This window comes from Corvus kubaryi, unplaced genomic scaffold (assembly GCF_017639235.1).
Source record: "Corvus kubaryi isolate FWS band 111438036 unplaced genomic scaffold, C.kubaryi_AGA036_p1.0 split3-73, whole genome shotgun sequence".
Classification (NCBI taxonomy): Eukaryota; Metazoa; Chordata; class Aves; order Passeriformes; family Corvidae; genus Corvus; species Corvus kubaryi.
In genome coordinates this window covers 17,019,144-17,044,429 of record NW_024582091.1, presented here as the reverse complement: position 1 = coordinate 17,044,429, position 25,286 = coordinate 17,019,144, and the positions used below count along the sequence as shown (strand labels likewise).

The 25,286-nt window shown below is 43.0% G+C and overlaps 1 protein-coding gene across 7 annotated transcripts in view; it reads left to right on the top strand.

Annotated features, from left to right (window-relative positions):
• Positions 1–25,286, top strand: part of BACH2 (BTB domain and CNC homolog 2) — a 187,873-nt gene that overhangs the window by 110,336 nt on the left and 52,251 nt on the right. The window contains exon 5 of one of the 7 annotated variants that reach the window (XM_042016347.1): positions 15,633–15,732. The exons of the other annotated variants lie outside the window; for them this stretch is intronic. The gene's annotated coding sequence lies outside the window, so the exon portion shown is untranslated. The remainder of the gene's footprint in view (positions 1–15,632; positions 15,733–25,286) is intronic. 7 annotated transcript variants of the gene reach the window in all.

The following is a 25,286-nucleotide window of genomic DNA, read 5'->3' as shown; positions in this document are numbered from 1 at the left end:
TATTTCTCTTAGCTCTGATGACTGGCTTGCCTGCAGCTTCGGCTCTGTCTGGTGGGTGAGTCCTAGGTTTTAATGCTTGTAAATGGGTCTGTGTTGAAAGGAGAGTCAGAGCTTACTTGTGGTGTGGTCTGGCTGTGTTAATTCATCAACTTCTTACTGGAAAAAAAAAAAAAGAAAAAGTAGTTAGGCATAGTACATAAGTAAAAGGTGGTGATGAAAGAATTTTGGAAGCAGAATTATTCTGCTGTCTGGAAAAAGCAGTTTTGGAGGGGACAGGAAGATCTTTAAAGTTAAAACTTTCAAAACTTCACTGGTATACCTTGCGTTGTTGATCTGGAATTTCATCTTCTGGAAGAGAAAAAGTGAAGGAGAAAAAAAAATGGAAATCTATACAAATCTGCTGAGCTTGAGAAACAAATTCTCAGGGTTAACTTTTGGCAGATAAAATCCTTTTGGTTTGCTTTTTAGGGTGACTATTGAAATGCACTGTCTGATACTTTTCCAGGTAGTTGCACTGGTTAGGAATCCACTAAACCAGTTGCAGTATCTTGAACTACTAAATGTATTCTGACCACATTAATTGATATGTCAGCTCGTGGCCAAGAGAAATATTAAAGAGAGATGTCAGTATATGCAGGGAAATTTGTAGCTTCATGGTGTCAGCTTTGGTGCTGTCCCAGCTTCACTCATTAGTAGCTGTGGCATTTCCAGAGAATGAGTGTGCCTGTGCATGTCAGGCTTCTTGGTCTGATGTCATTCTTGTGATGGATGAGAGGAGAGAGCATCTATCCAAGAGCTGCAGGACCAGAGGTAGAGGCTGAAAACTTGCTTTCTGCTGTGTGGCAGCTTAAGCATCACTGCTTTCTTGTCACTTCATGACCTTCCCAGCTTTGCCAGGCTTGGCAGGGTAGCAGAGGTGTTGGTCTTGAAAATCGGGCTTTGTAAGACAATACGTTTTCACTCTGACTAACACCACGTGGTGAGGAGGATGTGCGGTACTGGGGGCACTTAGAAGCACACGCGCTTGTTCCATGGACTAGTCACGCTGCCAATGGTGAGTCTTTCATTAGGCAATATGAAATCCCTTTAAATTAGCTTGGTGTAGTCCTCCCTCTCTTCCTAGGAGGGCTCATGCCTGTCATTGCTGCCTTACTTTTGCCTTTTTGCTGAAATGTGCCTTTCTGCTCTTACATCTGTGCCTGCTTGTTGGACCAGCTCTTGCCTTGATACAAAGTACAAATGGCAAGAGAGCTGATGCGGTAATCAAGGCTTCAAATACTTCAGATGGGAACGGGCAAAACTTCAGCAATTATTAGTTTCCCCCACAGTGGTTGCTGCAGGGAATTACATTACCTCTGTTATAATCACCTGCATGCCTCAGTCCTGTAGGTGCCCAGATGCTGACAAGGAGCGTAATCATTTGCTGTAATATTTTTCTGTGGAATTTTCCCTTTTTCAGTACAGTTGTAGAGGTGTTTTTTTTCTCCCCACCCAGCCTTCTTTTCTACTGCTGTGCCAGCTGCAGGTGAGTTCAAACCTGATGGCTTTGAAGATAATGACAGGAGAGAGTGCAACACGTGTGTCATGTGGCAGCAGCACTCCTGCGCTGATCACTGCTGCTGCTCTTTCCAGCGGGATGAGACGTGCTGGACTCTTCCAGGGGTATCGCCACACGGGCTATTTTTAGCGATGGCACATCGGGTGCATTGTGCAACTATCAGTACCCCTGCTGTGCTCTTCATTTTTTTCCCTTGTATGGTGATGAGGTTTGTAAGGTGTTTGACTTTCTCTTGAAGACGTAGAAGGATCTCTTTTGATTTTTTTTAACTACTTGTAGAGCTGCTCTGGGGAATCTGTGAAGTTGTGTTTCCTGTAAACAGTTTGAAGGGAACAGTCCTACATGTGGCCACTAAATTAGGATTAGTGTAAGTGACACAAACAATGTGGTTGAGATTTTCAGCTGAAGACCTCTAGCAACCTTTTGGGTTGCAGAGCAGAACTGCTACCTTGGGAAACCCCAAGCTTGTTTTTGTTGGGTTTTTTTTTAACTTTACCACAGAAAACAAGCTGTACTCGGGCCTTTTTACAGTTGTCATAGACTCTTTCTGTGGCTCTCAGCTTCTGGGGTCCTTTGAACAGCCACCTCATGCTGTACAGGAGGTCCTGTGAGGCAGGGACAGCAGCAGATGCTTTGGGATGTAGTGCAGTCTCACAGTGCGAGCAGAGCTGGACACAGCAGTGGACTGGGGGCTTCGGCCCATCACTGCTGGAGGAGCAAGGCTGGCTAGTCACAGGCTCCTTATTGCATTGCTCGAATAATGTGAAAACATTAGCAATGGAGATTTGCTGTAATGGTGTATTTTAAGTGCGTCTCTGCTCTGCCAGCTTCACTTTTAATGCACTCGGTTAAGGAATGCTTTGGAGGTTGCTGCTAATGGATGAATCTCCCAGAAAATTGGAATTTTGAAATAAGATTGACACTTTGGAGTGAGAAATATAAATCTAATGAGAGTATTTCAGCAGAGGTTTGTAATTAGGAATGAATGGAGGGAATTTGTACACGCAGTCTGCAGAAGGGCACAATGGAAGGTGAAATTGCACCCTCTGTGCTGAATGAGGGATGAAAGCCAATGTATCAGTGTCATGGCATGACAGTGTAGAGTATAAATGATACTGTCACTGAGTGCTGCAGAAGGTATCAAGGGAATTCCACTCCAGTAAATTACATTACTTAGACAGACCTGAAGGCATTGTGTCTGAATGATTGGACGGAAAAAAGGTTGTCAGCACAAAGCAGAAGATATTATAGAACAACTGGCTGCAGGCTTGGAAACCAGTGTTTTTCTGATGTTTACCATGCAAAGCTTTTCTGATGCTATTTTAATTTATTTTTGGTTGAATTAGAAATGTATTGATGAAGCGAAAGTATTTTTGAGATGGTGTTTGGAGTGGATACCAACCTGCAGCAAAAGGTGTTAGCATGCACAGCTCCCATTTTTCCATTAGGAATTGGGACTCCTTCAGACTTGAGGAAAATCTAATCATGTTCCAAGCTCAAACAGTGTTTTTTAATGCATTGCTTCATTTCACTGAGGACTTCCTTTTTGGCCTGGATTTTCCTTACAGGGTAATTCTAGCATAAATTTGTAGGGAGACAGGGGTTGTTACTGTTCTCACTAGCAGTGAGGGGCTGGACTGTGGTGAGCAGCAGCAGATGACGGGACACAAACTTTAAGGTCTCGTTTAGAGGCGTGGTGAGGTTCATGATGCGGGCAGGTAGGAGCATGATGTCATCCTGACAAGACAGCAAAAATCCAGAGATTTACCCTTTCAACATGTATGCACTAATGCATCGCAGTGTGTTCCTCACACTGTTCTGCTTTTTGCCCACCAAACCCCACTGCTAATGCCAGTCCCAGCCACAGTGATGGTGTTGAGTGAAATAGTTATTTCCCACCATTTTATTCTCTGTAACAACCTACTACATCCACCCGCACAGGGACAGTACCTTAGAGATGGGGTTTAACTGCTTCTCTGTCTCTGACCTCACACACAGACAACACCTACAAGCTCCTGTAATTTCCTAGTTTGCTCATGGGTGAAACAGCCCAGCTCCCACAGTTCTCCCAAACTGCTGCTTGATGATAAAACATCTGTTCCCCGAAGATGCTGCATTTCATCCTGTGGTACATAATAAGCTCTGCTTGTTTTGGGGCTTTTTGTAAAACGGTAGCAGTCTTTGTCCTTCTTAAAACATATTTTCCCACTTGTCTACTGATAAAAAACATCACTGAGAGTACATGCTATAAGTAATGATAAGGGAGCAGGCTTCATTCCTCCTCTCCAAAACTTGATTTTTGGCAAAGCCCACACAAGGCAGGAGGATGGACATGGAACACAGTTTTAGCAGTCCATGAAACAGGCTTCTTCATGTGGAAATGGTGGTTCAAGTTGTGGGAGCATTAACCAGGAAATATGGCCAAACTGAAGGGTGCTGACTCTAGGAAGGTAGCAGTTCAAATGCTCCCATGAAAAGGATTCAGCCCCTAGAGCCTGTAGCTGGAAACCAAAGCATCAAACCCACAGACCATGTGGAAAAGCAGTCAGGCATCTGTGGAAAAGAAGATGCCCTGTGTGGGATGGGATTCAATAGTAGAGCAATTTAGCAGTGGGTCCTGATCATAGCCAAATGTGAGTGGGAGGAAGCAAAGTGCAATTTCCGTCTATACCTCCTGCATTAGAACTGGGTCGGAGTGGTCCAGGGTGTAGGACTGTGTCTGTCTGTCTGTCTGGATAAAAAGGGGAATTCAGACATTAGAGATATAAAATTTGTCCTCAGACCGTCACTGTCATGGGAAACTACTATGCCTGCTTAAGCACCTGTTCGTAGTAGTATTAAAAATCCGCTGTCACTCACTTCTCCTGTGGTATTTTGTGTCAAAAACTGGCATTTTGCCACATCTGGTTTTTTGCGTGTTGGGAAAGCAAATGCTTTTTTCTTATATTTAGTGTTACTCCTGTGATCATGATCAAGCTGTGTTTTCAAAATGTGGTTCTTTGTAGTCATCCATCCACAATCCACAGAAAGTCCATTAGTTCTCACAGCTCTAGCTACTCATATGAGGCTTTTTTCCTCTTCCCATGCTTGGTCCTGTGGCATGAAAGCCTATAACCAGCACCTGTGAAGTCACCAGGGCCACTTGGATGAGTGATAGGTGCAAAACTGGACTTTAAATGCTGCAAAGTGTTGTGATTGCAAGAGTGGGATAGAGCAGGAGAAGGAATGACCAAACTATGCCTTAGAGAAGACTGGGAGACTGAACAGTATTGCTTTAACCGAGAGAAATATTGAGCCTGCTCAGTCAGGTCGGTACCCCCTGGCAAATGTATTTTGTTGTATAAATGTTTCCCTGAGGTCCCAGAAGACTATCCCTATCTCTTCCTATCTTGTACAGTGGATTTCTGAATAATCAATCTTGGTGCAGGAAGGCTGTGGTTTAGTAAGTGTAGCTTGCTAACAAGTCAGTGGTTTAATCTTAATTCTCACTCCTCGTGCTTTTGATAACACAGGGCTATAAAGTTTGACATCGTAGAAACTTCTCTATAAATTCTGATTTGCTTGCCAAAAAATCAGCCTATTACTTTCAATTCCCCTGTTATCATTAGTGTTATTAAACTGACGATTGATGTGTAAAAACTGCCATTTGCATGAAGTTCACAAAACTGCAATAAAAGACACTTTTGTTCTGACTTGGTAAGGAGAGAGGAAAAAAACCAGCTAAATAACACTAGTTCTAACAGCAGAGATGTTCATATAAAGACATGTTCTGAACAATAAGATCGTTTATCCATGTATGACATAAATACATCGGAATTTAAATAATGAGAGATCTTGTGAAATGCAGCAAAACGCACACCACTGGCATTGTGAAGTTTCCCTTCTCTAAAGCCCTGTTCTCAGGGAAAAGCAGCTTTACTTTTGCTTTGAAAATCCATTATCATAAGCCTTTTTTAAAAAAAGACGTTTGTCGTAGTGCAGTATTAAAGCAATTTTATACCCTAAGAGCAGCTCTTTCGTAAGGTAAAATGCAGTCCCATGTGTATATGTAATTGCGGTTTATAATACTTCTCACAGCCCTAATTTTCCCAAAATTAAGAAAACCACTAACCTTTTTAGGCTTTCCTTTTCCTAATTGTTTTCTGTTCTCCCTGTCTTTCTTCCACAAAATATTCTTTTTTTAAAATCCCTGCTCAGGAGAAAAAAAAAAAAAAAAAGGCACAGAACGCTCTCTGGATTCATTGCAAAACACTGCTTGAAGGAAGCATTTTAAGAGTTTAGGTTAAAAAGTTTCTGCTTCTTTCAAACTACATGGGTGACACTGCTATTTTGGGAGACCATACCATCTGCTTGTTAACCAAAAAGCAGGGAAGATATTCCTAGTTCTAGTATAGATTTTTGGGTTGATTCCACATAAAATTCCCAACTGATCTCCGCTTGTGTTTGCCCCCTCTATAAGCTAAGGAGAACAAGACCACTCATCTCTTGCACCTTCACAGCTCCCAAGATAAAGATGCTCAGCTTGTGGTCCTGAGTAAGGCATGGTTGTTCACAACAGACACAGTCCATCATGACGTATGGGGGCCCTAATCCTTCCCTGCAGGTGTTTATGTCACAAAAGTTATGACAAGGAGTAAAAGAGCAATATCATGCCCAGCCCCTGATGTGCCACAGGTGACTGCTACCTGTGGATGAAGAAGAAGGTATTTGGGGGAGGCTTGGATGGGTTGTGTTGGAGGAGCTGACTTCTTGTTGGTGTTTGAGTAAGAAAGGGGGAGGACACATTTCCTGGGGTTTTGCCTGCTTTGGGAGGGGTAAAAAGGCAGAAGAACAAGGTTTCCTGGCCCACAGATCAGCCATCTACCAGGTAGTGCAGGTGGAAAAAGTGCAGGAGCTAGAGAGGACAGTAAGACTGTCCTTCCCTTGGTGGAGAGGAGTGGCAGGGCCTCTAGTCCAGATGGATTGAAGGAAAAGGTTGACATGAGTAAGAGCAAGGTGGAGTCTGTGTACTTTGTCTGGTGAGTCTGTGGAAATGGCACAGGGGAACATGAAAATGTGAGAAGATGTGGTCCTCCATAGGTGATGAAGACATTTGTCTGAGACAGGAGAGATTTAAGTCTATATTATATTGCTGGAGTATCTGCAAATACATATGTATCATTGTTATAATATCTTCCTGACTGGCAAAATGTTTCATCCAATCTCTGTTGACAGAAAAGATTGCCTACTGATAATTGCTTTGCTTAAGTGTCTGATAATATGCCAGAAATGAGAGCATTCTCTGTTAGGTCATCTTTAATTATGCATGTACCACCTGTCAGCTTTAAATCTGGAGAAGATTAGTTTTCTCATTGGATTTGGAGTAGGGAAGAGAGCCTTCAACAAGAGGACTAGGCTGTTGCAAACAGTGTCTATGGGGGAGTTTCACAAGCAGTCTCCTCATCATCCCTAGTCATGGATACCGCTGTTGGCACATGCGGAAATATTTGAAATATTGCCTAAGCTCAGTGCCGTAGTGATGGGTTTCGCAGAAAGAGGATTTCAGACCATCTGTTGCGTTTTCTAGTTTTCATCTTTCCCCATTTCAGAGGGAGAGGGAGCGCTGAGGTGGGGGAGGACACATGGCAAGTTGTGGCTCCCTTGGCAGTGCTGGGAGGAAATCCCCCCCAAAAGCCATGTGAGGAGGTTATTCACTTACCACTGGTGAAAGCACGCAATAAAACCAGTCAGGCCAGTACAAATATGCCAAGTTAATAGGAAATTAAGGGCTCAAAAGACTGAAAAATTATGAGGATGGTACTTTGCAGAAAACCTCAACAGGGAGAGATGGTAAAGATCTCGGAGGATATTAAATTAACGGGGTTGCGTTACCAAGCCTACTTATAGTATTAAAAATTATATTGGAGAGGAAATTTATCTTTGTACAAAATGAGGAGGCAGTAGTTGTTTGGGAGTAGTTGAAGGGATTTTCAGTTCATGGGAGAATGCTAGCTGTGTATTTGGTACAGTAATAGATTTTAGGAATCCCCTTGGTTTTCTGGTCTACTTTACTCCAAGGCCAGTGTGGTTGGTTGTTCTCTGAGATGCATCATTTGCACCAGAAAACAGAAAAGGTCTTTGTTAAGCTTCTCACCTGCCTTTGGCGGAAGAGAACATCACTTGCACTGTCAAATGTTGCTGCTGTTGCTCCTTGCCTATGTATCTGAGTGGCTTGTGCTTCCCCCTCTCTGGGATTTTGGTTTTCCAGCTTCTGTCATCACTGCCTCAGCCTCCTGGAAAGAACTCCTCAGTTACACTGGTTAGCTGACACTGATCGTTTTTCTTGGTAATACCTTCATCCAGAGCTATTTCTGAAAATCTGGGATTTGGAACAGTAGGTCAATTTGTAAAACAACGAGCAAAGAGGGACAGATGGCTGTGGATACGAGAGCATGTTTCTGTTCATCTCCATTTGGCTTTTGCTGATGCTTCGTTGTTGCGCGAGCGTTTGAGGCTGTCGCTTTGCATCCGTTAAATGGTTGCTGCTCCTTTGCTTGAAAGACTGGCCTGTGGCACTTTTCATGTCCCCCCTCTGTTCCAGTGGAGCTCCAGGGCAGGCTGTGTCTGCAGAAGCTTGCAGTGCCTTTGCACCCATGGACATGGAAATGGTTTGCAAGATGAGTGGATTTTTTGCTCGAAATCTGGCTGTGTTCTTCCTGACCTTTTCTCTCAGCAGCTGCACTGGGCGAGGCTTTCCTGATGATTCCTTTGCTCAGGGTAAGGTTGCTGGACTCACCTCTCTTTGTTATTCCTGTGTAAATGATGACAACTTCTCTGTCCTCTGTTGTGCTGGAGGGTTTTGCTCAGGTCTTAGACAGATTCTGATTGATTCAGACTTGCTTCTCTCTGAGCAGTGGTGTCAGCAGCATCACCTCAATGTAGCTGAATTTTACAGACCTGAAATGGAAAAGTGTGGGGGTGTGCCACAACCCTTTTTTCCTAGCTCATGATTCATTCAGCCCTTCTTTCCGCCCTCCTATTTCATGCTACAGGGGTCTCCAGTCTTGCAGTGGTCACTGAAGACATCTCTTTTGTACAGGCTCCTTCATAGAATACAAGGGTGTATGCATCCCATTATCCTGGTGCTACTGCTGAGCTGTGCAGCACCACTGGGCACTGCGGGAGGCATCCTGTTCACTGGTTTGAGGAACAACCATACTTAACAGAATGTAGTACTTTGCTTTTGTCTCTGAAAAAAGGGACAACTAGATGAGATTTAAGAATATCTGTAAGAATTGAAATACTTACTTCAAACCATCTGAGCTCTTCTGGCTTGAGAGATGTGGCTTGCATAGTCCTCAGACCATGGCTGGTCCTGGGGGCTCTTTCTTGTCCTGTGTTTTACAAATGATTGCTTAAATTACCTAGAGCAGTTTTTCTGGAAAACCTTCCTGTTCTCGAACCCAGGATGTCCTATCTAATGACTACCTTCCTCTTTTCTCTCCTGGACTCTTCACTGGAGCTTGTCCACTGCCTTAGTCACAGGAGGGGCTTCAGCTATCCTCTCCATTTCTCACAGGGACACGCATTTAACAGTTCTCTTGTAACCTTTGGTGTGTTGATGGTTTTAGTCTTCGCATGTTTTCTCTCCCTTTTCACTCCTTTAGAAACACTACAATAAAACTCTTCACATGTCAGATTTAGTATCTGTTATAGCAGAGACTTCCTACAGGATTCATACTTTTCCTTCCATAGCAGTGCAACAGTGCTTGATAGTGAAGCTGGTGAAATTCAGAGTGATGTGTTTACATTGAGCTATCTGACTGTATACACTACTAATTTTAAGAGGAAGGGGAACCCTTCTTGGGATGATTAGTTTTGCCATGTTTATAGACACAATCTCTTGCTGAAGCATGTTTTTCCTGACTCCGAGGTGGCTGCTGACAGCTGGTATTACAAGAGTTCATTGGGAGTCTCATGGTCCATGTGTCCTTATGTATACACAGCACAGACAAGATGAAGCCAGGGAGAGATAATGAAGGCGGTGATGCTAAACCCTCTAGCAGTGCCCAGTAGTGAAGCATTTGAACAGCCAATGTGAGCCAAATTCCAGCTCCTGTCTAGGCTGTAATGATTAGGAAAATCACCTTGTCTTTTAACAGATTTTGCCAATCTGGTTGAGCAGCCAAGTCAGGGGAATCATTTCTTCTTCCTGCCGCAGCAGTGGCAGCACAAGCTCCTAAATCAGGGGGTTTGCCTGTGCCCCTGTGGCCCACCAGCACATGAGGGTGCTGCCCCATCTCTCTACATGCCCTTCTGAGGCGTAGGGGCAGAGCAGCGTGTGGGTTGTGTAAGTGCAACCGTCCGGTTTTGCGGCCTTTCCACCGCAAGTCAGTTGGCAACACAGTGCTGAAGATTGACGGTAAATACACACAACCTTCTCAAAAAGTTCAAGTGGGCAATCAGAGCACAGCAAGTGGCTTCTTTTACACTTGGGTTGCAGAGTGATTCTGGAGGGATTTCAAGGAAACCTCTTGGTAGCAGGAAGCTGCTGCTCTAGGCATTCGATGAAGGAGCTGCGCCTTCTGAGCCTGGTGCCTCCTTCCCTGAGCGGCTTAATAAATACATGAGTGTGGCCATTACCAGCCAAGCTCCATTTCTTTTGCCTGTTCTAATGTGCTGGTATTTTATGTCACATCGAGTGAGGAGGGGAAGCAGTGATATGAAGCCATTCCTCCCATTCCTTAAATAGGATTGATGACCACAGCTTAACAGCATTCCAAGAAAAAGACATTTGCTTGAAGATGGCCAGAGCTTCCCCTGAGATGGTGAATAAGGATGTTCATCCTGGTAATAACTTGCCTTTGCCATTTTCAGAGCAGGCGTTCTATTGCAAATCCTGCATTAGCTTGCCACAGTTAAATGTGCACACACATATCTAAAGGTACCTCTTTGATTTTCCTCTTCTGCCTCCCCCCGCCTCCCACACAGGCCCAAGGGAGCCCCATCGGCTCATCGGCAGCTCCATCTCGAGGTGGTTCCTCCAACAGCGCTGCTTGTTGCCCTTTGGTGCCCCTTCAGCCATGTGGGGGTCCTCTCTGCTGTGCAGGAGCATCAGCGAGCTTTCTGCACACTGTGAGCTGGAATTCCCTCTGGGCCATTGCAATGAATATTGCAAAAAACTGCACTGAGCAGGGGAGGGCATCATGCTTTTATGTGCCATGGCTTGCCAGTTTGAATCACATCTGTTGTGTTGCAGAGGGGAATATTGCTTTGGTTGCAGTGGGTTAGTGGAGTACTAGCAAGTCTCATTTGTAAGGGGTCCTGGGCTTAAGTCTCATCTCATCTGTCACCGAGAGAAGAAATCTACTCTGACAACTTCTGCAAATGCTGGTTTCACTTTTGTTTATTTGTTCCCCAGCCATGTCCTTTGTTTCTGAAATGGTGTTTATATACTGCAATTTTTTTTGGTGCAAATCAATTAGCTTTAATTTCTTTCTCAACTCTCTGATTTTTATCCCATTGCTTCACCACTGTCTCATTGTTAATTCACATGATTATGTGATGTGATATCCCTCCCTGGTTAGAAAAATGTTAGAATAGCTGTTGGCAGCTTCTGGAAGAGTAATTAACAAATAGGAATTACTCAAAGATGTGCACACTAGCCTAAGTAGGCATTTTCCAGCTGTTTGCAAGTTCAAAAACTCGTGGGCACTTTTTGGGTGCTAACACAAGATTAATTACTTGCTACTACAAAAGAACATTTACAAAAATGTGTAGTGTGCAATCCAGACTACAGTGTTTTGTTCCTTAAATTGGAAGCAGACATCTTTGTCAAAAAGAGAGGGATTTTTACAGTGCTTGGTAGTCCTTTTCCTGAGGAGCCGAGCCTTTTCATTACAAGGGGATGTTACATTCACAATCAAAATAGTGACAGCCGCCGTAGAAAGTGCTGGGGGCGCAATGTAGCCGAATCCTGGTGCCGTGGGGCGTAGCTGTTCCTGCGTGGGCACGGCGCAGTGCCAGTAGCTTTGTGCTGAATGCCTGAGCCAGGAGCCCCAGCTCCCAAGCCATCCCGGGCTAGCCCAGGACATCCGCATTTCCTTTCTTTCTGATCTGTGGGAGGTGCTGTCCACAAGGCTTTCTTTAGGAAGCCATTTACACTGCTGTGCCTCTGTTTTGCAAGAAGAAGCCCTCATAAATCAAATACAGCCGCACAGCTCTGATAAAGGTCTCCTTTTTATCCACGGGCAGCTACTGCCAGCCAGCTTTTATTTCTCCTCATTCCTATTCTGTTGCTCCTCCAGGATCAGCCTGAGGGCAGCTGGATTTTTGTTTGTTCCCTGCAGTAATAAGGTAGTTGATCCCTGATGGTGCGATGGAGAAAGGGGGCAGGCAGAGGGGAAGTGCATGGCTGGTGTATTTGGACTGCTTGACAGTTTTATTTTAAGCTCAGGGTCTTCTTGCCACATCCGTAGCCTCTTCTGCTCTCTGCCTTTTGCTTGACATCTCTTGTGCCTAATTCTCTAATCAGATGGATTATCATCTCTTGGCACCGTGTCCTCACCCACTCTCTAGCCTCTCACCAGTGATTACCTCTCCCCTCTCATCTCTTCTCCACTCTGACATTTCTCCCTGTTTGCTTCTCTGAGTGCCTGAGACTTTTCTCTCCCCTCACCTCCCAGCATCATCCTACCTCCCAGAGGGAGAACAGACAATTTCCATGAATCTTCTTTCTCGGCATTGCCTTCATTCCCACTGTTCTTTCAAGCTCCTTGGCAGTCGCTCCCCTCTCTGTTCTGGGCAGTGAAACATTTCTCTCTCTGCCGCCTGCGCCCTCTTTTCTTCTGCTCCCTCCCAACAGCCTTACATACTCACTGTAGTATGCAATGCTTTATCTTCAGCTTCTTCAATTTCTTTTTGCTCACTGAAAACACTGGACAATAGCCACTCTTTCTCACCATTCATTTCCCTGTTCTCACTCCAGCCCCTCTGCCTCCCTGGAAGCAATGGAGCCAGGACTGGGCTCCTGCCCCCTTACTACAGACCTTTCTCCCTAGAAACGTCTCCAGCCATCCCTCCTCTGCCTTTCCGTCTGAGCAGCTCTTGATCCATGAGCCCTAGCCTCTTCAGGACTCTGTTTCTCCAAAGTAACCCAGGTCCTTTCTCTTCTTTTTTCTTGAACCCTTCCATACATCCATAATAACACAATTCTTAACATCCTTGTGGATGTTGCTCCTGGCTCTTCCCTATCCTTTCAACTTTTCACCATCGCTTCTGCATTGTCCCATTTCAGAGGGTTTTTTTCATGCCTCTATCCTCCTTTATTATTACTAAAAACATTTGCACAAACATATTTTTCAGGATTTTAATTTCTTCTCTTTCTTGTACTCTTTTTGGAAAAAATTCTTGCCACGTGTAGCAGAGAAGAATGCATGTGTGCATATGTACTTCAGGTGAGAAATGCATGGTATAAAGGCTACAAATAATACTGAGACAACCTAATTTGTAGAGTAAAAGGAGCATTTCTTTCTTGATGTAAGGATGGGTAGCTTTGTTGATAGGACTCTTAACAGAGACATGTCATTTTTTAATGTTTGAAAAGTTCATGCCAGGTGACATGAAACACACAATGATAATAATACATATTTTTTAAGAGATAGCAATTGAATGTTGTGCATATGTTTGCACAGGTATACAGATACATGTCTATGTGTGTGCATATATATATGCACATATATATGTGTGGGTATATGCATTACACACATTTATAACTATAGGCACATGCACATATGTGTCTGCTTTAAAGACACTATATTGGAGAACAGTATGCTGCGATGGAATAGCATCGTGTCATTCATAATCCAGTGGTGGCTGTCCTGTATTTCATCAAGCAACAGGTATTTATTTAAAGCATTTTGACATTCCCTTGGACATATAACCAAACTGTGTCTTACTAGCACTTTAAATTCTTGAGGTAATGGCATGAATCTGTGGATGGACTTACCTGATCTTGACCTCTGATAAATACAAATTAACTGAGCCTATTTCTACAAGACTTGAACTGTCCTAATGGCAAAATCTTCATTTAGTCTGATAGCTGAAAATTGTCTCTTCCTTTTCTGAAGCTATGTCTCTATGTGGTCAAGTTTGTCTAAAAAGATTGGATTGGGTCCTGCATAACAATGATTGCATTCTTATGACAGTCCAAGAAACAAAGTTCATTGATTTAGTTAGAAAGACTTGTGGAGTGATTTTTTAACTAGTTTATTTTTTTTATTGCAGTCTACAATATAGGTTAGGTACATTTAGGTTAGGCAGAAGTTGAGGGGGAAGAAGTAAGAAAAAAGCATGCTTGTTTTTACATTGCGGACTGTTCTCTTTTCCATGAGACAAACTCCCTGGCAAGCACTAGAGCTTGCCATCTAGTCTGGTCCCCTTTATAGCACAAAAATTGCTGTAGGGGTTTGCAAGCACGGAGAAGTATTGATTGTTTCCTAGCATGCTGTTTGTATTACATATTTCAGTTAATAATTAGTAATGCTTTTAGATTAGTTTCGTTTGAAATACTAATCAATGAGCTTTATAGATCTCCCGCTTTATACATAAACTGGACATATGCCAATTTCCAGTGGAGTGTAAGAGTTTTATTTTATCCCAGATTGTTTATACTATATAATTATTAATCTGTAGTTTAATCTCCTTGTCCTCATGCTTTTATGGCTTGATCCCACTTGTTGCAAGCGATCCCAAATCTAATTAAAGAGCGTGGATTAATGGCACTCAACACCTTCATAAGTAAGTGCTGTAATGTGCAAGCTACGTCCCGTTGCATGCAGACCTCCTGATGCTTCTTACTCTATGTGCGCAGCAGAAACAGGACTGGCTGTCTTGTGTCTTCTAATTTCCCTCTATGAAAACTTATCTTGAACCACAGCAGGTTTGCCAGACTTCAGGTGCACAGAGTCGTAGTTTTCTTGCTGTGATGTTTTCTCAGACTGTCGTTGGAAAACCACCGCCGAAATGTTTCAGCTAAGGGGGAAATAAAAAGGAAAATAAAGCTTGAAATTATGTGTTGATTTCCCAATGTTCAGCATTTTTTTGAGCTCCTCTAAAGCTCTGGTGCCCTCATGCTGTGGAGCAAAGACATGAGATCTCAGCTGGAGAGTGGGCTGGGGACATGCTGCAGCCGTTGCTGGAAATCCATCTGACCAACCAGAAAGTTTGCTGAGGAAAGCCCAGGGCAGCTAGCAGTTTCTGCTCAATTCTTCCTCGAAAGTCAGGTTTCTGACAAAACAGGGGGACCTGCAGAGCTGTGCTCTGCTTGCTCCATCTGCATTTGGTGCGGTGCTGCAGACTGTTCAGGTGAGATTTTGCAGACCAGTGATTGTCAGCCAGTTCTGCTTGGGAAGCAGGAATCTCCTGGCTACTACCCTCATCCTCACCCTCGTGGGCTCAGGGGTCAGGTTATACAGTGGCACCTTCAGTTTGTTTAAAGCAAGGAAATTATGCACAAAAGCTGTTAAAAGAATATAAGGTTGTCAAGTCAAGTGAGAAATGTTATAACATCGCCTGCTCAGCCTTCAATTGAATCCTGCGTGCATGCAAATTTGACAGTCTTTAATTGCATGTCTCCAAGATCTGTGGAGAATATAGCTTCTCAATTCACATCAGAAAAATCATACAGACTTTTCTTCTCAGAAAAAAAAAGCATTCTCTCTTAAAGATTGTCCAGACTGTAGGTATGGGCGTACATCTCATCAGCCAGGCAAAGCTTCCTCAGGTCACAGCTGCCCAAAATACAGCCCTGACCAAATGTGCCATGGTCCTGAAGGTAGCGTGGCAGTGATGATTCCCACTGTGCAGACAAGGACCTCATTAATTTCTTTTGTGTTGTCCTCAGATATGATACAGCCAAGGTGTCCTGGAGTGTCTGTCCCCTTGTGAATGGAGAAGAAAGGGAGAAAGTAGCAGCAGGTGGCACCCACCATGCTGCTGAGGGTGGACAAGGCTTGGGATTTTGTGGATCTCCAAGCTAAGATCTGCAGAGACTGTGGGAATGTCTGGTTTCAGTGGCCTCTTTCTCTACCAACAGTACATTCCTCTTGAAGACAAATGAGCAGACGAGGGCTGTAAATAACCATAGAGGGAGAGAGTGACATCAGTGAATACCCAACCACATCAACCAGCCTTGCGTAAGTCTGGTGTAACTCTAAACCGGTATATGTAAGTCTAAACCATTAGGATTGCACAAGAATCACACTGTTTGGCGTTTTATTAGCCAGGTTTCTAGCATTATAGCAGCGGCATTGGAGAGAGTGGTACATGAGCTGTGGGATTTTCAGTGGGAGTGGTTCTCTTAAAAATGGACTGGAAAATACAACTTTGCGACTTGATGCATGAGAAAATGAAGCAAGAAGGGAAGCAATTTGTCAAACAGTATTATTTGTGGACAGTCTTAAATAACATGAATCACGGGGTCTCAAATCCCATACAGTGACCTTGTGCAATCAGGGTACATCATATACTAGGAGATTATGAATTTATGCATACGCTGTACTCAGAATTGAAAAAGATGTTTTCCAAAGTTAGAATCTGTTGTGTTGGCATAACATTGCATTTAAAGTAAAAAGCGTTGAACGCACTGGGAATTGTTGAAGAATATTCTGCCAGCTCTCAAAATTATGATTTTACACTGCCATCAATAACAAAAAAGTTACTCTAATGAGAAGCCATTCTGGTTAAACGAAGAAATACAAGTCATGATAAAACATTTACTAATTTAATATCCAAAAAGGGAAAATAAAAAAGGCAGAAGTGTTCCCCAGGTGTTTTTTGTATTTGAAACTGTGGAAGAAGATATGTCCATCCTGTGCAGTAATATGGAAAGAAGAGAAAGTTTGCTGCTTATAGCAGAGGAGGATCTGAGAGGCAAGAGTGGTTGAAATTAAACATTCTCACATCCTACTAATTTTACATCCAGGAATTTTAAAGGAAGTAGCCAAAAAACTCTGTTAAGTGGCTGGTAATTTATAATAAATCTTGGGAAATGGGAAATTCCAGAAAATTGGAGGGCTGCCAACTGTATTTCCAATATTTCAAAAAGATAAAAGGGATGTCCCGGGGAACTGATGGCTGGTTTTGCTTGACGTCAGTCCAGGGTAAAATAGTGGAACAGCTATTTCAGAATCTGTCAAAAGAGAACTTGGAGGCTAAAGGTACAGATAATTCCAGTAACAGTCGAAGAGAGAGCTTGTCAAAAAAAACCAAAACACTAGATTTCATTGCTCTGTCAGGATTGCAAGTCTGTGTGATAAAGGCAGTGGTTGATTTGCCTTTAGGAGGCCAGAGTAGGTGGTCCTTTCTGCCTTTCGGGTTTGTGAACCATATAAGGAATGCCCTGAGATTAAAACTCCCATGACAGAGTTTCAAACAAAAATAATCAAACCACTCTGTTTCCCTGGGATAAAGCATGGCTTAGTTTTGAGTTTGGGGCGTTAATCTCCTATTTGATTTGATTTGATGGCTTTTGCAGCTTTAAGTGTGTTTGAGTACGTTGTACTTCTGTGGGGGGTAAAGAAAAAAACAAGCTTCGAAAAGCTTCATGAAAAGCTCAACAAATAATACAAGTGTTCTCAAAGAAAGATAAAATCCAAGTTCTTCTTATAGCAGTCTCTGTAGCTTTAATCCCTTGTTCTTTACCATGGCAAAGAAGATTTCATAAGCTCCTCTGGATCTTACAGGAGAAGGAAAGCTTGTGTTTGCGTTCTGCTGTCTTTGCAGACCTGTAAGAAACTACAGATGCAAATGCTACATTGGTTTTATTTGTCCTCAGAACCACTACCCAAATACATCAAATCTTTTCTTTTTCTCTGGGCTCCTTCAGACTGCAATTGTACTGAGTCCAACTGCCCATTTCTGTCTCACATCCTCTCCTTACCTTGGCTGTAGTCTGGTAGGTGTTGGCAGCAGAATTGATTGCTTTCCGTGCACCTTTCTCCATGGGACGATTTATTGTCTACAACAGGAAAGGCAGTCAAGTTCCAGAATAAGGGCCAGTCCATGGATAAAGGGACTTTAAATAGGCATCTAGGCATATGTCAGACTCTGAGAGTAGTGGAAAGGATTGCAATTCCTGCTTAAACCTTCTGATAACAAAAGGGAAATTCTCAGATCTTTGCAGGATCAAAACCACAGTCAGAATCCCTTGATGTAATCCAGGTATCCTCTTGACACTTGCTCTGAGTTTCTAAATAGTCGTTCCAGTGATCTTCTGATCATTTGATCACTAGAAAAACACATGAAAATTGCTTTTTGCATGTATTAATAGTACTTCCAAGATTCAGATGTGTAAATCTGTGGGTCATAATGCAGTTGTCACTAGAATATATTTATTTATTCGTTTGTTTAGTTACTTAGTTATAGATCAGTCAAAATCTATGATCTAGCTGTAAAGAAACATTTTTCCTTCAGTTTTCAAAGGAGAACATTATTGTTGGTATCCCTTTGGTTGTGGAAAATGCTGCACAGACAGATAGTGTCCCACTCTCCAAGGAGAAGGCAACACCTGTATTCTTTCCCGAGAGCAGAAGGTGCGAAGTTACACCCTACACAAGCCTGTCCCAAATTTAACCCAGTGACCTACTGCATGCGTCCCTGCTCTTCACACATTAATCACAACAGACATGTTCCAAAGGACATGCCAGTTTGTGTCCCAAGGAAAGATGAAGGATGTTTTGACCACCTGCTAACTTGCAGGAAAGATGAAAAGCTTGCATTTTAGGGGGTAAAACAAAGAGAGCAGATTTTTCCCATAACAGCTATGCAGTATGACAGGAGAAAATGGAATTGGGTTGCTTTCGCAGCCTCTGCAATTTGTGTAGTCAAAGATGTTTGCATGGTTTTGGCCATAGCCTCTCAAGCAGATAGAACTGCTTCCACCAGTTCTGCAGATAGGCTGGAAAAGCAGTAATTAGTACAGCTTAGTGAAAAAAAAATACAATTTTGAGAGAGAACTTTCCTGTCTGCTTTTTTTGTGGGGTTGTTTCTTTGTTGGTTTTTGGGGGGGTTTTTTGTGTGTTTGGTGTTTCTTTCTTTTTTTTAAAAAGTGAAAGCAATGCTCATTTGATAGCAATCAAAATTTCAAGTACAGAGCTTCAGCACTGAACTCCACTGGAGCTTTAAAGTTGAGAAGAGAACATAAAGGAAATTAATAGCTTTTATTCAAATAACTTGTTAGCATAATCTTTGACATTCAAAGGCTGCTAAAAGGAGCTGCACAGTGCTGTTGTTCATAATTTGTAGCTTCCAAATATTGGTGGCATTAGGGCAATATCATGTACACATATGCCCGCAGAGGTACACATAAAGTATATAGTGTTTTAGGAAAAAGGGAGGAGCCATAACACTGTATCATTCCTCAAGCAAACCCCCCCCCCCCAAAACACTCAATTAAAGCAAGGAATGTAGTGGGCTTTTGCCAGAATTTCCAGCCCCTGTTTGTGTGGAGACCTTTAACTTTCTCAGAGAGTTTACCAAGCTGGAAGGCAAAATAAAGACAAATTACTACTTCATTTTTCCCTCTCAGTTTCTTTAATCCGGCAATCCAGCTCACCCAAGAACAATCCAAAAGGTCCTGAAACCATTGCCTGCTTCAGAAGAACATAATATGTTGTTTGTTGTGCTTGGTGGTTTCCTGGCAGTGTTTCAGTGTTGGGCATTCCCCATTCTGCTTTGAATAAGCTATTTTGAGTAGCAGACTTAGTTCCGGTCCCCTTCACCGTAGCCAACTACTGTAAAGAGCAATGTGAAAACTGTGAGAGGAGATTTTGTCAGGAAAGAGTTCTGTGTTTCTTATTTTCCATGTTCATATATGTCAGTTAAGTAGCTCCTGAGAAATAAGGATAGAGGACAGTTTTTCTGTTGTTCCTCCTGTTTTCCTGCCTGGTCTATGTGGAAGGTGTCCCTGCCCATGGCAGGAGGGTTGGAACTAGATGACTTTTAAGGTCCCTTCCAACACAAACCATTCTATGAATCTGTCTTCCTCCACGCATCTACCATGCCTCTTTCCTGAGGGCATCATCAGTTTATTTACAGAACATTGAAAATGCATGTTAAACTAAGCGTGATTCACTCAGTGTAGGAAAATTAGTAGTATAATTATATAATTTTTACTGAGTCATAAAAATATTCATGTGTATTCTTTGCCTAGTAGGCCTGTATAGAATGTATATGTCAATGCATGTGCCATGTGTAAACATTATTTGCATGTTAACTAAAGTCCCTAAAGAATGTGAGCTCTCATTACCTTGTTCATCTGGGTTACTCTCTCAAGAAACAATAGCAACACAACCCTCTGAAGTCAAGAAATAGGTTTTATCTCTATGTGGAGCATAAATCTGTTTGGACTCTTCAAAGCAACCTCCACTGGGAATCCCTGACTCCTTGTGGTACCGATCTCTGAACAACCTGAAGCACAATTTCTTTAGAGTAGACACCTGGGGTTTAAATAAACATTCATCATGGAGACTATGGGCATCCTGACAGTACTTTTAAAAAAAACAACCTTCATTGTAGAAATGAAGCTGTGGTACATTTTTGCTCATGTGTGCATTCTGCCAATAGCAAAATCATTGTGAGTAACCAAAATGCTACAGATTGAAGTTATATTCAGCAGTTCTCTTTAAAGGTCTGCAGGATCAGAGTCCCTCTTTTTTTATTCTTTTTTTTTTTTTTTTTTTTGCCCAGTATCTATCCAGTTGTGCTGTAGGGTCTAGGTCCAGTATAACAAAAGCAGTGAATGACTTTGCAGTGGGACTTAATTCCAACATCAAAGCCTCTGCGCTGTGATGGCATATGAGCTGTTCAAAAACAGTCTGCAGGATACATCCCTGTTCCTGTCAGTTTAGCTAAGGAAGGAATTTCCAGTGTTCTCATCTCCATTTGGAATCCACCTGAAGCTTGCCAGAAAAGGGGCTCATGGCCCAGCCCAGCAGCCAGCCCAGGCATTGATGCTTCTGCTCAGTGCCTGTGGTGTAACTAATGGGGACTGGTTTGTGGCCCTTGAACCACGTGCAGCTGCTCAGCATTTCCAAGGGTACTCCCTGGGCTGTGGACGCTCAATGTGTTGGAGCCATGCAGCCTCCTCAGCAACAGGAATTCTTGCCTTTAGGAGATGTTAGCAAATGTCTGCAGGGCCCTGCTGTGTGCCCAGCCAGACCTGCCTGTCTAGAAGGCCTGTGGTTTAATTCTCCCTTGGCTTTCTCTTAGCTGTCCCCTTTCCCACTCACAGTCCAGTGAAGGTCGTGCTTCAAGGCACTATGGTCAGGAGCACCAGCCATCACTCTTGGCAGCAACACGTCTGCAGCTGCCAGCCAGGAATGCTCTACAGTGTCTTTTCCAGTTGTCCATGTACCTTCTGCTTTACAGCAGAAGCTACTTGATCAATGTGAAAAGCTCATTTCTTAAGACAATCTTGCTAATGGCCCTGGCACCCACAGTATGTTTGGCAGGAGGAAAGTCCATGTAGCCTGGCGGCCTGCGAGTCTATTTTCAATTATCTGGGGTGCTCAGAGGAGAAGACATTAATATTGCTGAGGATGACATAGCAAATTACTACTGCTCCCTAACCTTTTTAAATTGCTAACACTGTTGTAATCTGTAATTACAGAAATCAGTGTGAGAATTGTGGCACAGTATAATTATCTTTCCTGATACTTTATTGCTGTATGAATTATTAATCAAAATCAGTCTTGTATAGTATTTGCGGCAACTAAGAAGAATAAGCTATAATTAAATTTCGTTGTTTCTATTTTTGTGCTGGTGTTTTATGATGTTGTAATTGATAATTAATTGGTTAAAAATTCACAGAATTCTTGGGAGTTTCATATGACTATGACTGCTCAGTATTCAGCATTTATTAATTGAATAATGGGCTCACTGAAGAGACCTTTGTATATAGTCTGCTGTCATTACAATGAGCTCTCAAAAATGGTGAATTAATCATTAGGCCTTTCAATAGTTTCTTTTTAAAGGAAAGCAGTGACAATATAATCATATCCTTTGTTGTTATAGCTATAATTGAGAGAATGTAATAACCAATTACAATCATGGTCATTTTAGGAGCTCTGAAGTGTCAGTTATTGATAACTTTCTTTAAAAACAAAGTGTTGATTACACAGAACAAGTCTTTTTGTAGAAAAATATTAGGAGATGGGGAAGGAAGCCTGGAAAATTATTTTCCTCCCACTTGCCACTTAAAAACAGTGCATGTTTATCCCTAAAAACTGTCAAGTCTGATGTGCTTCTGCTGCCATTTGTCAGAAGGACAAGTTACTCTGAACTTTTTTTCATTATTTTATCATCATTCTCCCCATTGTTTTTCTGAGTACCTTTTGCTAAATTGTTAGGAGGAAAAAACAATAGAAAATGTCAGAACAAAAGAGCATTTTTTCACCTTCTCTGCCTGAATCCTGTTGAACAGAAATTCTGTGAGATGTTTACGTGCAAATCTGTGATGCAGACTCCAGCTACTGCTGACCAAAGAGCCTTAGATGTGTTCAAGCTGGCCACTTCAAACTATTCCTAAGAATATTTCTTTTACTGTTAGTGGAGCTGATTGAGAGAATGTGAACTGGAACTAAAAATAGTCCCGGTTGAGTATTGATCCTCTCTTAATGGAATAAGGAGAAAGTCGGGAGTCACCTTGAGTAGTAGGATATAAAATGTGATCTCCAGCTTATGCTTCCAAGCAAAACCTGTGGTTCATTTTACAACAGGTCAGGTACTGCAATTCCTAAATGAGGAATCACAGTGTTATCTGTTGGCTTCTTTATTACAATGTAGCATTACAGGCATAATGAGGAGATACTGATAAACCTTTTCAGGCCTTCTCAGTGAAGTTGTTGGGAGTCCTCTGTGCACTGTTGTAGATGTGATTCCTGTTAACATCTCCTAGGGGACAAGGAGGGGGATGAGGTGGTGCCGTTGGGTCCCTCTTTTCCCCCATCCTTGCTGGTGGTTTGCCGTGGACAGACTACAAAGATGCTTCTGCTGCAGTTTATGCACCTTTTATGAATTGAATTTAGCATTGTGTGGCTTCTCATGTCCTAAACCAGCTGCTCTGCTGGAACCAGTGGGAGCAGGAGTCCCTGGTATCGGTGACAGATGTTTTCTACTGCTTGCCTGCAGCAACTTGGTCCCACACAACTTCAGTTTCCGTTCAAGAAAGGGGAGCACCAGCCAGCATGTCCATTGCTGTCTCCCACAGCTGGGGACACAGGGGTTGAGGAGGTCTAGGAAACAATCGATTTGGAGTTTTATCTGCGTTGACATCCATCAAATAATTTGTTTCTGAGGCACTGGTTAGTAGGTCAGGAAGGATAATATAAGCACATTTGTTGTTGGACAGTGGAATATTGTCTGTGGAATATTGGACAGTGGAATATACATGCTGCAGCGTGTAAATATTCATCCCATGTAAACTTGTACTCTCAGTAATGTGGCTCTGGGTATTTTTATTAGAAGTAACTCATCCTTTGACATATGCAGTGAGTTCTTTGCCCAGTAACATGCAGCAGTGGTCAGTTGTACATACGGTTTATTGCAGTGACTGTGAAATCTCTCAAGGAAAACTAAACAAGCATCCTGCTATGAGGACAGGGTACAATTTTGGTTCATTTCAATGGTCAGGAATCACAGCCTGTCCAGGCATCCTGTTCCTCAGTTTTTCCTTATGTTCAGTCTAAACCTCTGCTGTTTCAAATTGTTCCCAGTGTCTGGCTCAACCTTATCAATGACGTTGCAGGAAGAGTGGGCAGGCTGCTGTGAGGACCCTGCCTGTACATACAGGCAGTCTGCCACGCAAGAACTAAGTGTGCCCAGCCTTGCTGTAGCTCCAGAGATCAGAGGAACTCGGGCATGTTGAACAGTGTGACCACAGCCAGATGTAAGCCAGTTTCTGGAGAAATTTCACTGCTAACCTGCTGAAAATTGCCCCTGCATTCCTCCTCTGTAGAATACAGTTTATCCTAAGTGATTTCCAGTCTGATGCAACTTCTCAGCTTATGACAACTGAGTTTCTCTAACAGCCATTTTTAAAGGTTTTTTTCAAAGGATTTCTGAAAGTCAACACTAATTACACTTACCAGTGTTCCTCACTGCTAATTTGACACACTTCAGGAATTCTAATAGAGCCCATCAGAGACATGACTTCCCCTTGAAGAAGCCATGCTGCTTTGTCACGATGATAATTTGCCTGGTTAAGTGCTCTGTAGCTCTGCCATGATAGAGATTTACCTTTTCACATAATTAGCCCAGTTCTGATGCAGGACTTTCTGGTCTGTCTTGATAAGATTTTCTCTCCCCTCACGTTTCCCTTTAAAAACAGACACCACATTGCGTGTGCTCCAGTCTTGTGAGGCAGGAGCTGTTTTTCTGTGATAGGTAATGTATTTTTGGTAGCAGCTCAGTCAATGTGTTCATGAGTTCCTGGAGAGTTTTGGATGAGCGCCAGCCAGTGCAGACAGCGCGCACAGAGTGATTCGGATGTTCCATGAGCAACATTTTTGGTCTCCTGAGGTTTTGCATGCTTCCTCCATGCTGCCTGTGCAGAAGGGTTTGGTGGGATCTTCCACCCATCACCATGGAAGGAACGTGTAAGCAACCTTTCAGTTCACTTCACTGCAGTTGCTGGCCTTTACCAGCAACTTTTCTGCCTAGGTTTCAATGGTGCTTTTCTTGCCCACAGTAGCTCATGCCAGTTTCTGGAAACTTTTGTTTCATAGAGGCTTTTTCTGGCAGCATGGTGACCTATATGCAAACAAATGCACAGCATGTTCTTTTGAGCCAGAGAAAGGCTTGCTAAGACATTCTCTTTTCAGTCTGAAGAAATACCAAGTGTGTAGCAATGATTTCCATGAATAAGGTTCTGCAAACTCAGCATAATACTGAATTCAGCAAAAAATGATGCAGTTTGAATTAACACTGTGTAAAAGGCTTGCAGCCCAGCTTGCCTCAGAGTTCAGAGATAATACCAGATCCCTGGGTCTTTTTCTTCCAAGGAGAGGGAAAAAAAAAAGAGTTGAATTCTGCTAATTTTCGTGCTACTACATGCCAAAGTCCTACAGTGACCTTTTCTCTTTGCTCTCTAAACCCTTTCCCTGTGAAAATGAACAATATACTTCCCAGTGAAGGGTTTCACCATCTTGCGCCTTTCCTGCAGGATAAAGCCCTCTTGGAGAGGAAACACCTCATGTCTGGAGGTCATTTGGTCGATGGCAGATCGTGGAAAAGGAAAGACTGTAAATCACTTGTGTTGAAACATTAAAAGCTGATAAATAGGTGGTCCTGAGCTGTAGCCCAGACCCAGTTTCCCTGTGCGCAATGCAGGGCTTGGGGTGCTTCCTAAAGGGGTCAGGGGCATGGTCAGGGGGAAGTCTGTGGAAGGCTGAGATTGCAGCTGCCAGACAGGGCATCCACATGGATCCTCAGGGGCTGTGGGAAGGGGAACAGCATGGGTCCACCTTCAGGAAGCCCCTGGAGTCACAACAGTAGCCCTGGGAAAGTACGATGTTATAGGCAGCTGGGTGGAGGTCCTTCCCGAGAGCGCAGGTGGGGATCCGCTGGAGAGGATGGTGCAGTTTATAGCCCCAGCAGCCCAGGACTGCACCGCTCTGGTTTCCTAGCAGAGAAGGCAGGCTTGCTCACCAGCGGGGAAATACATCATGGTATTTTCAGCACTTCACAGCCC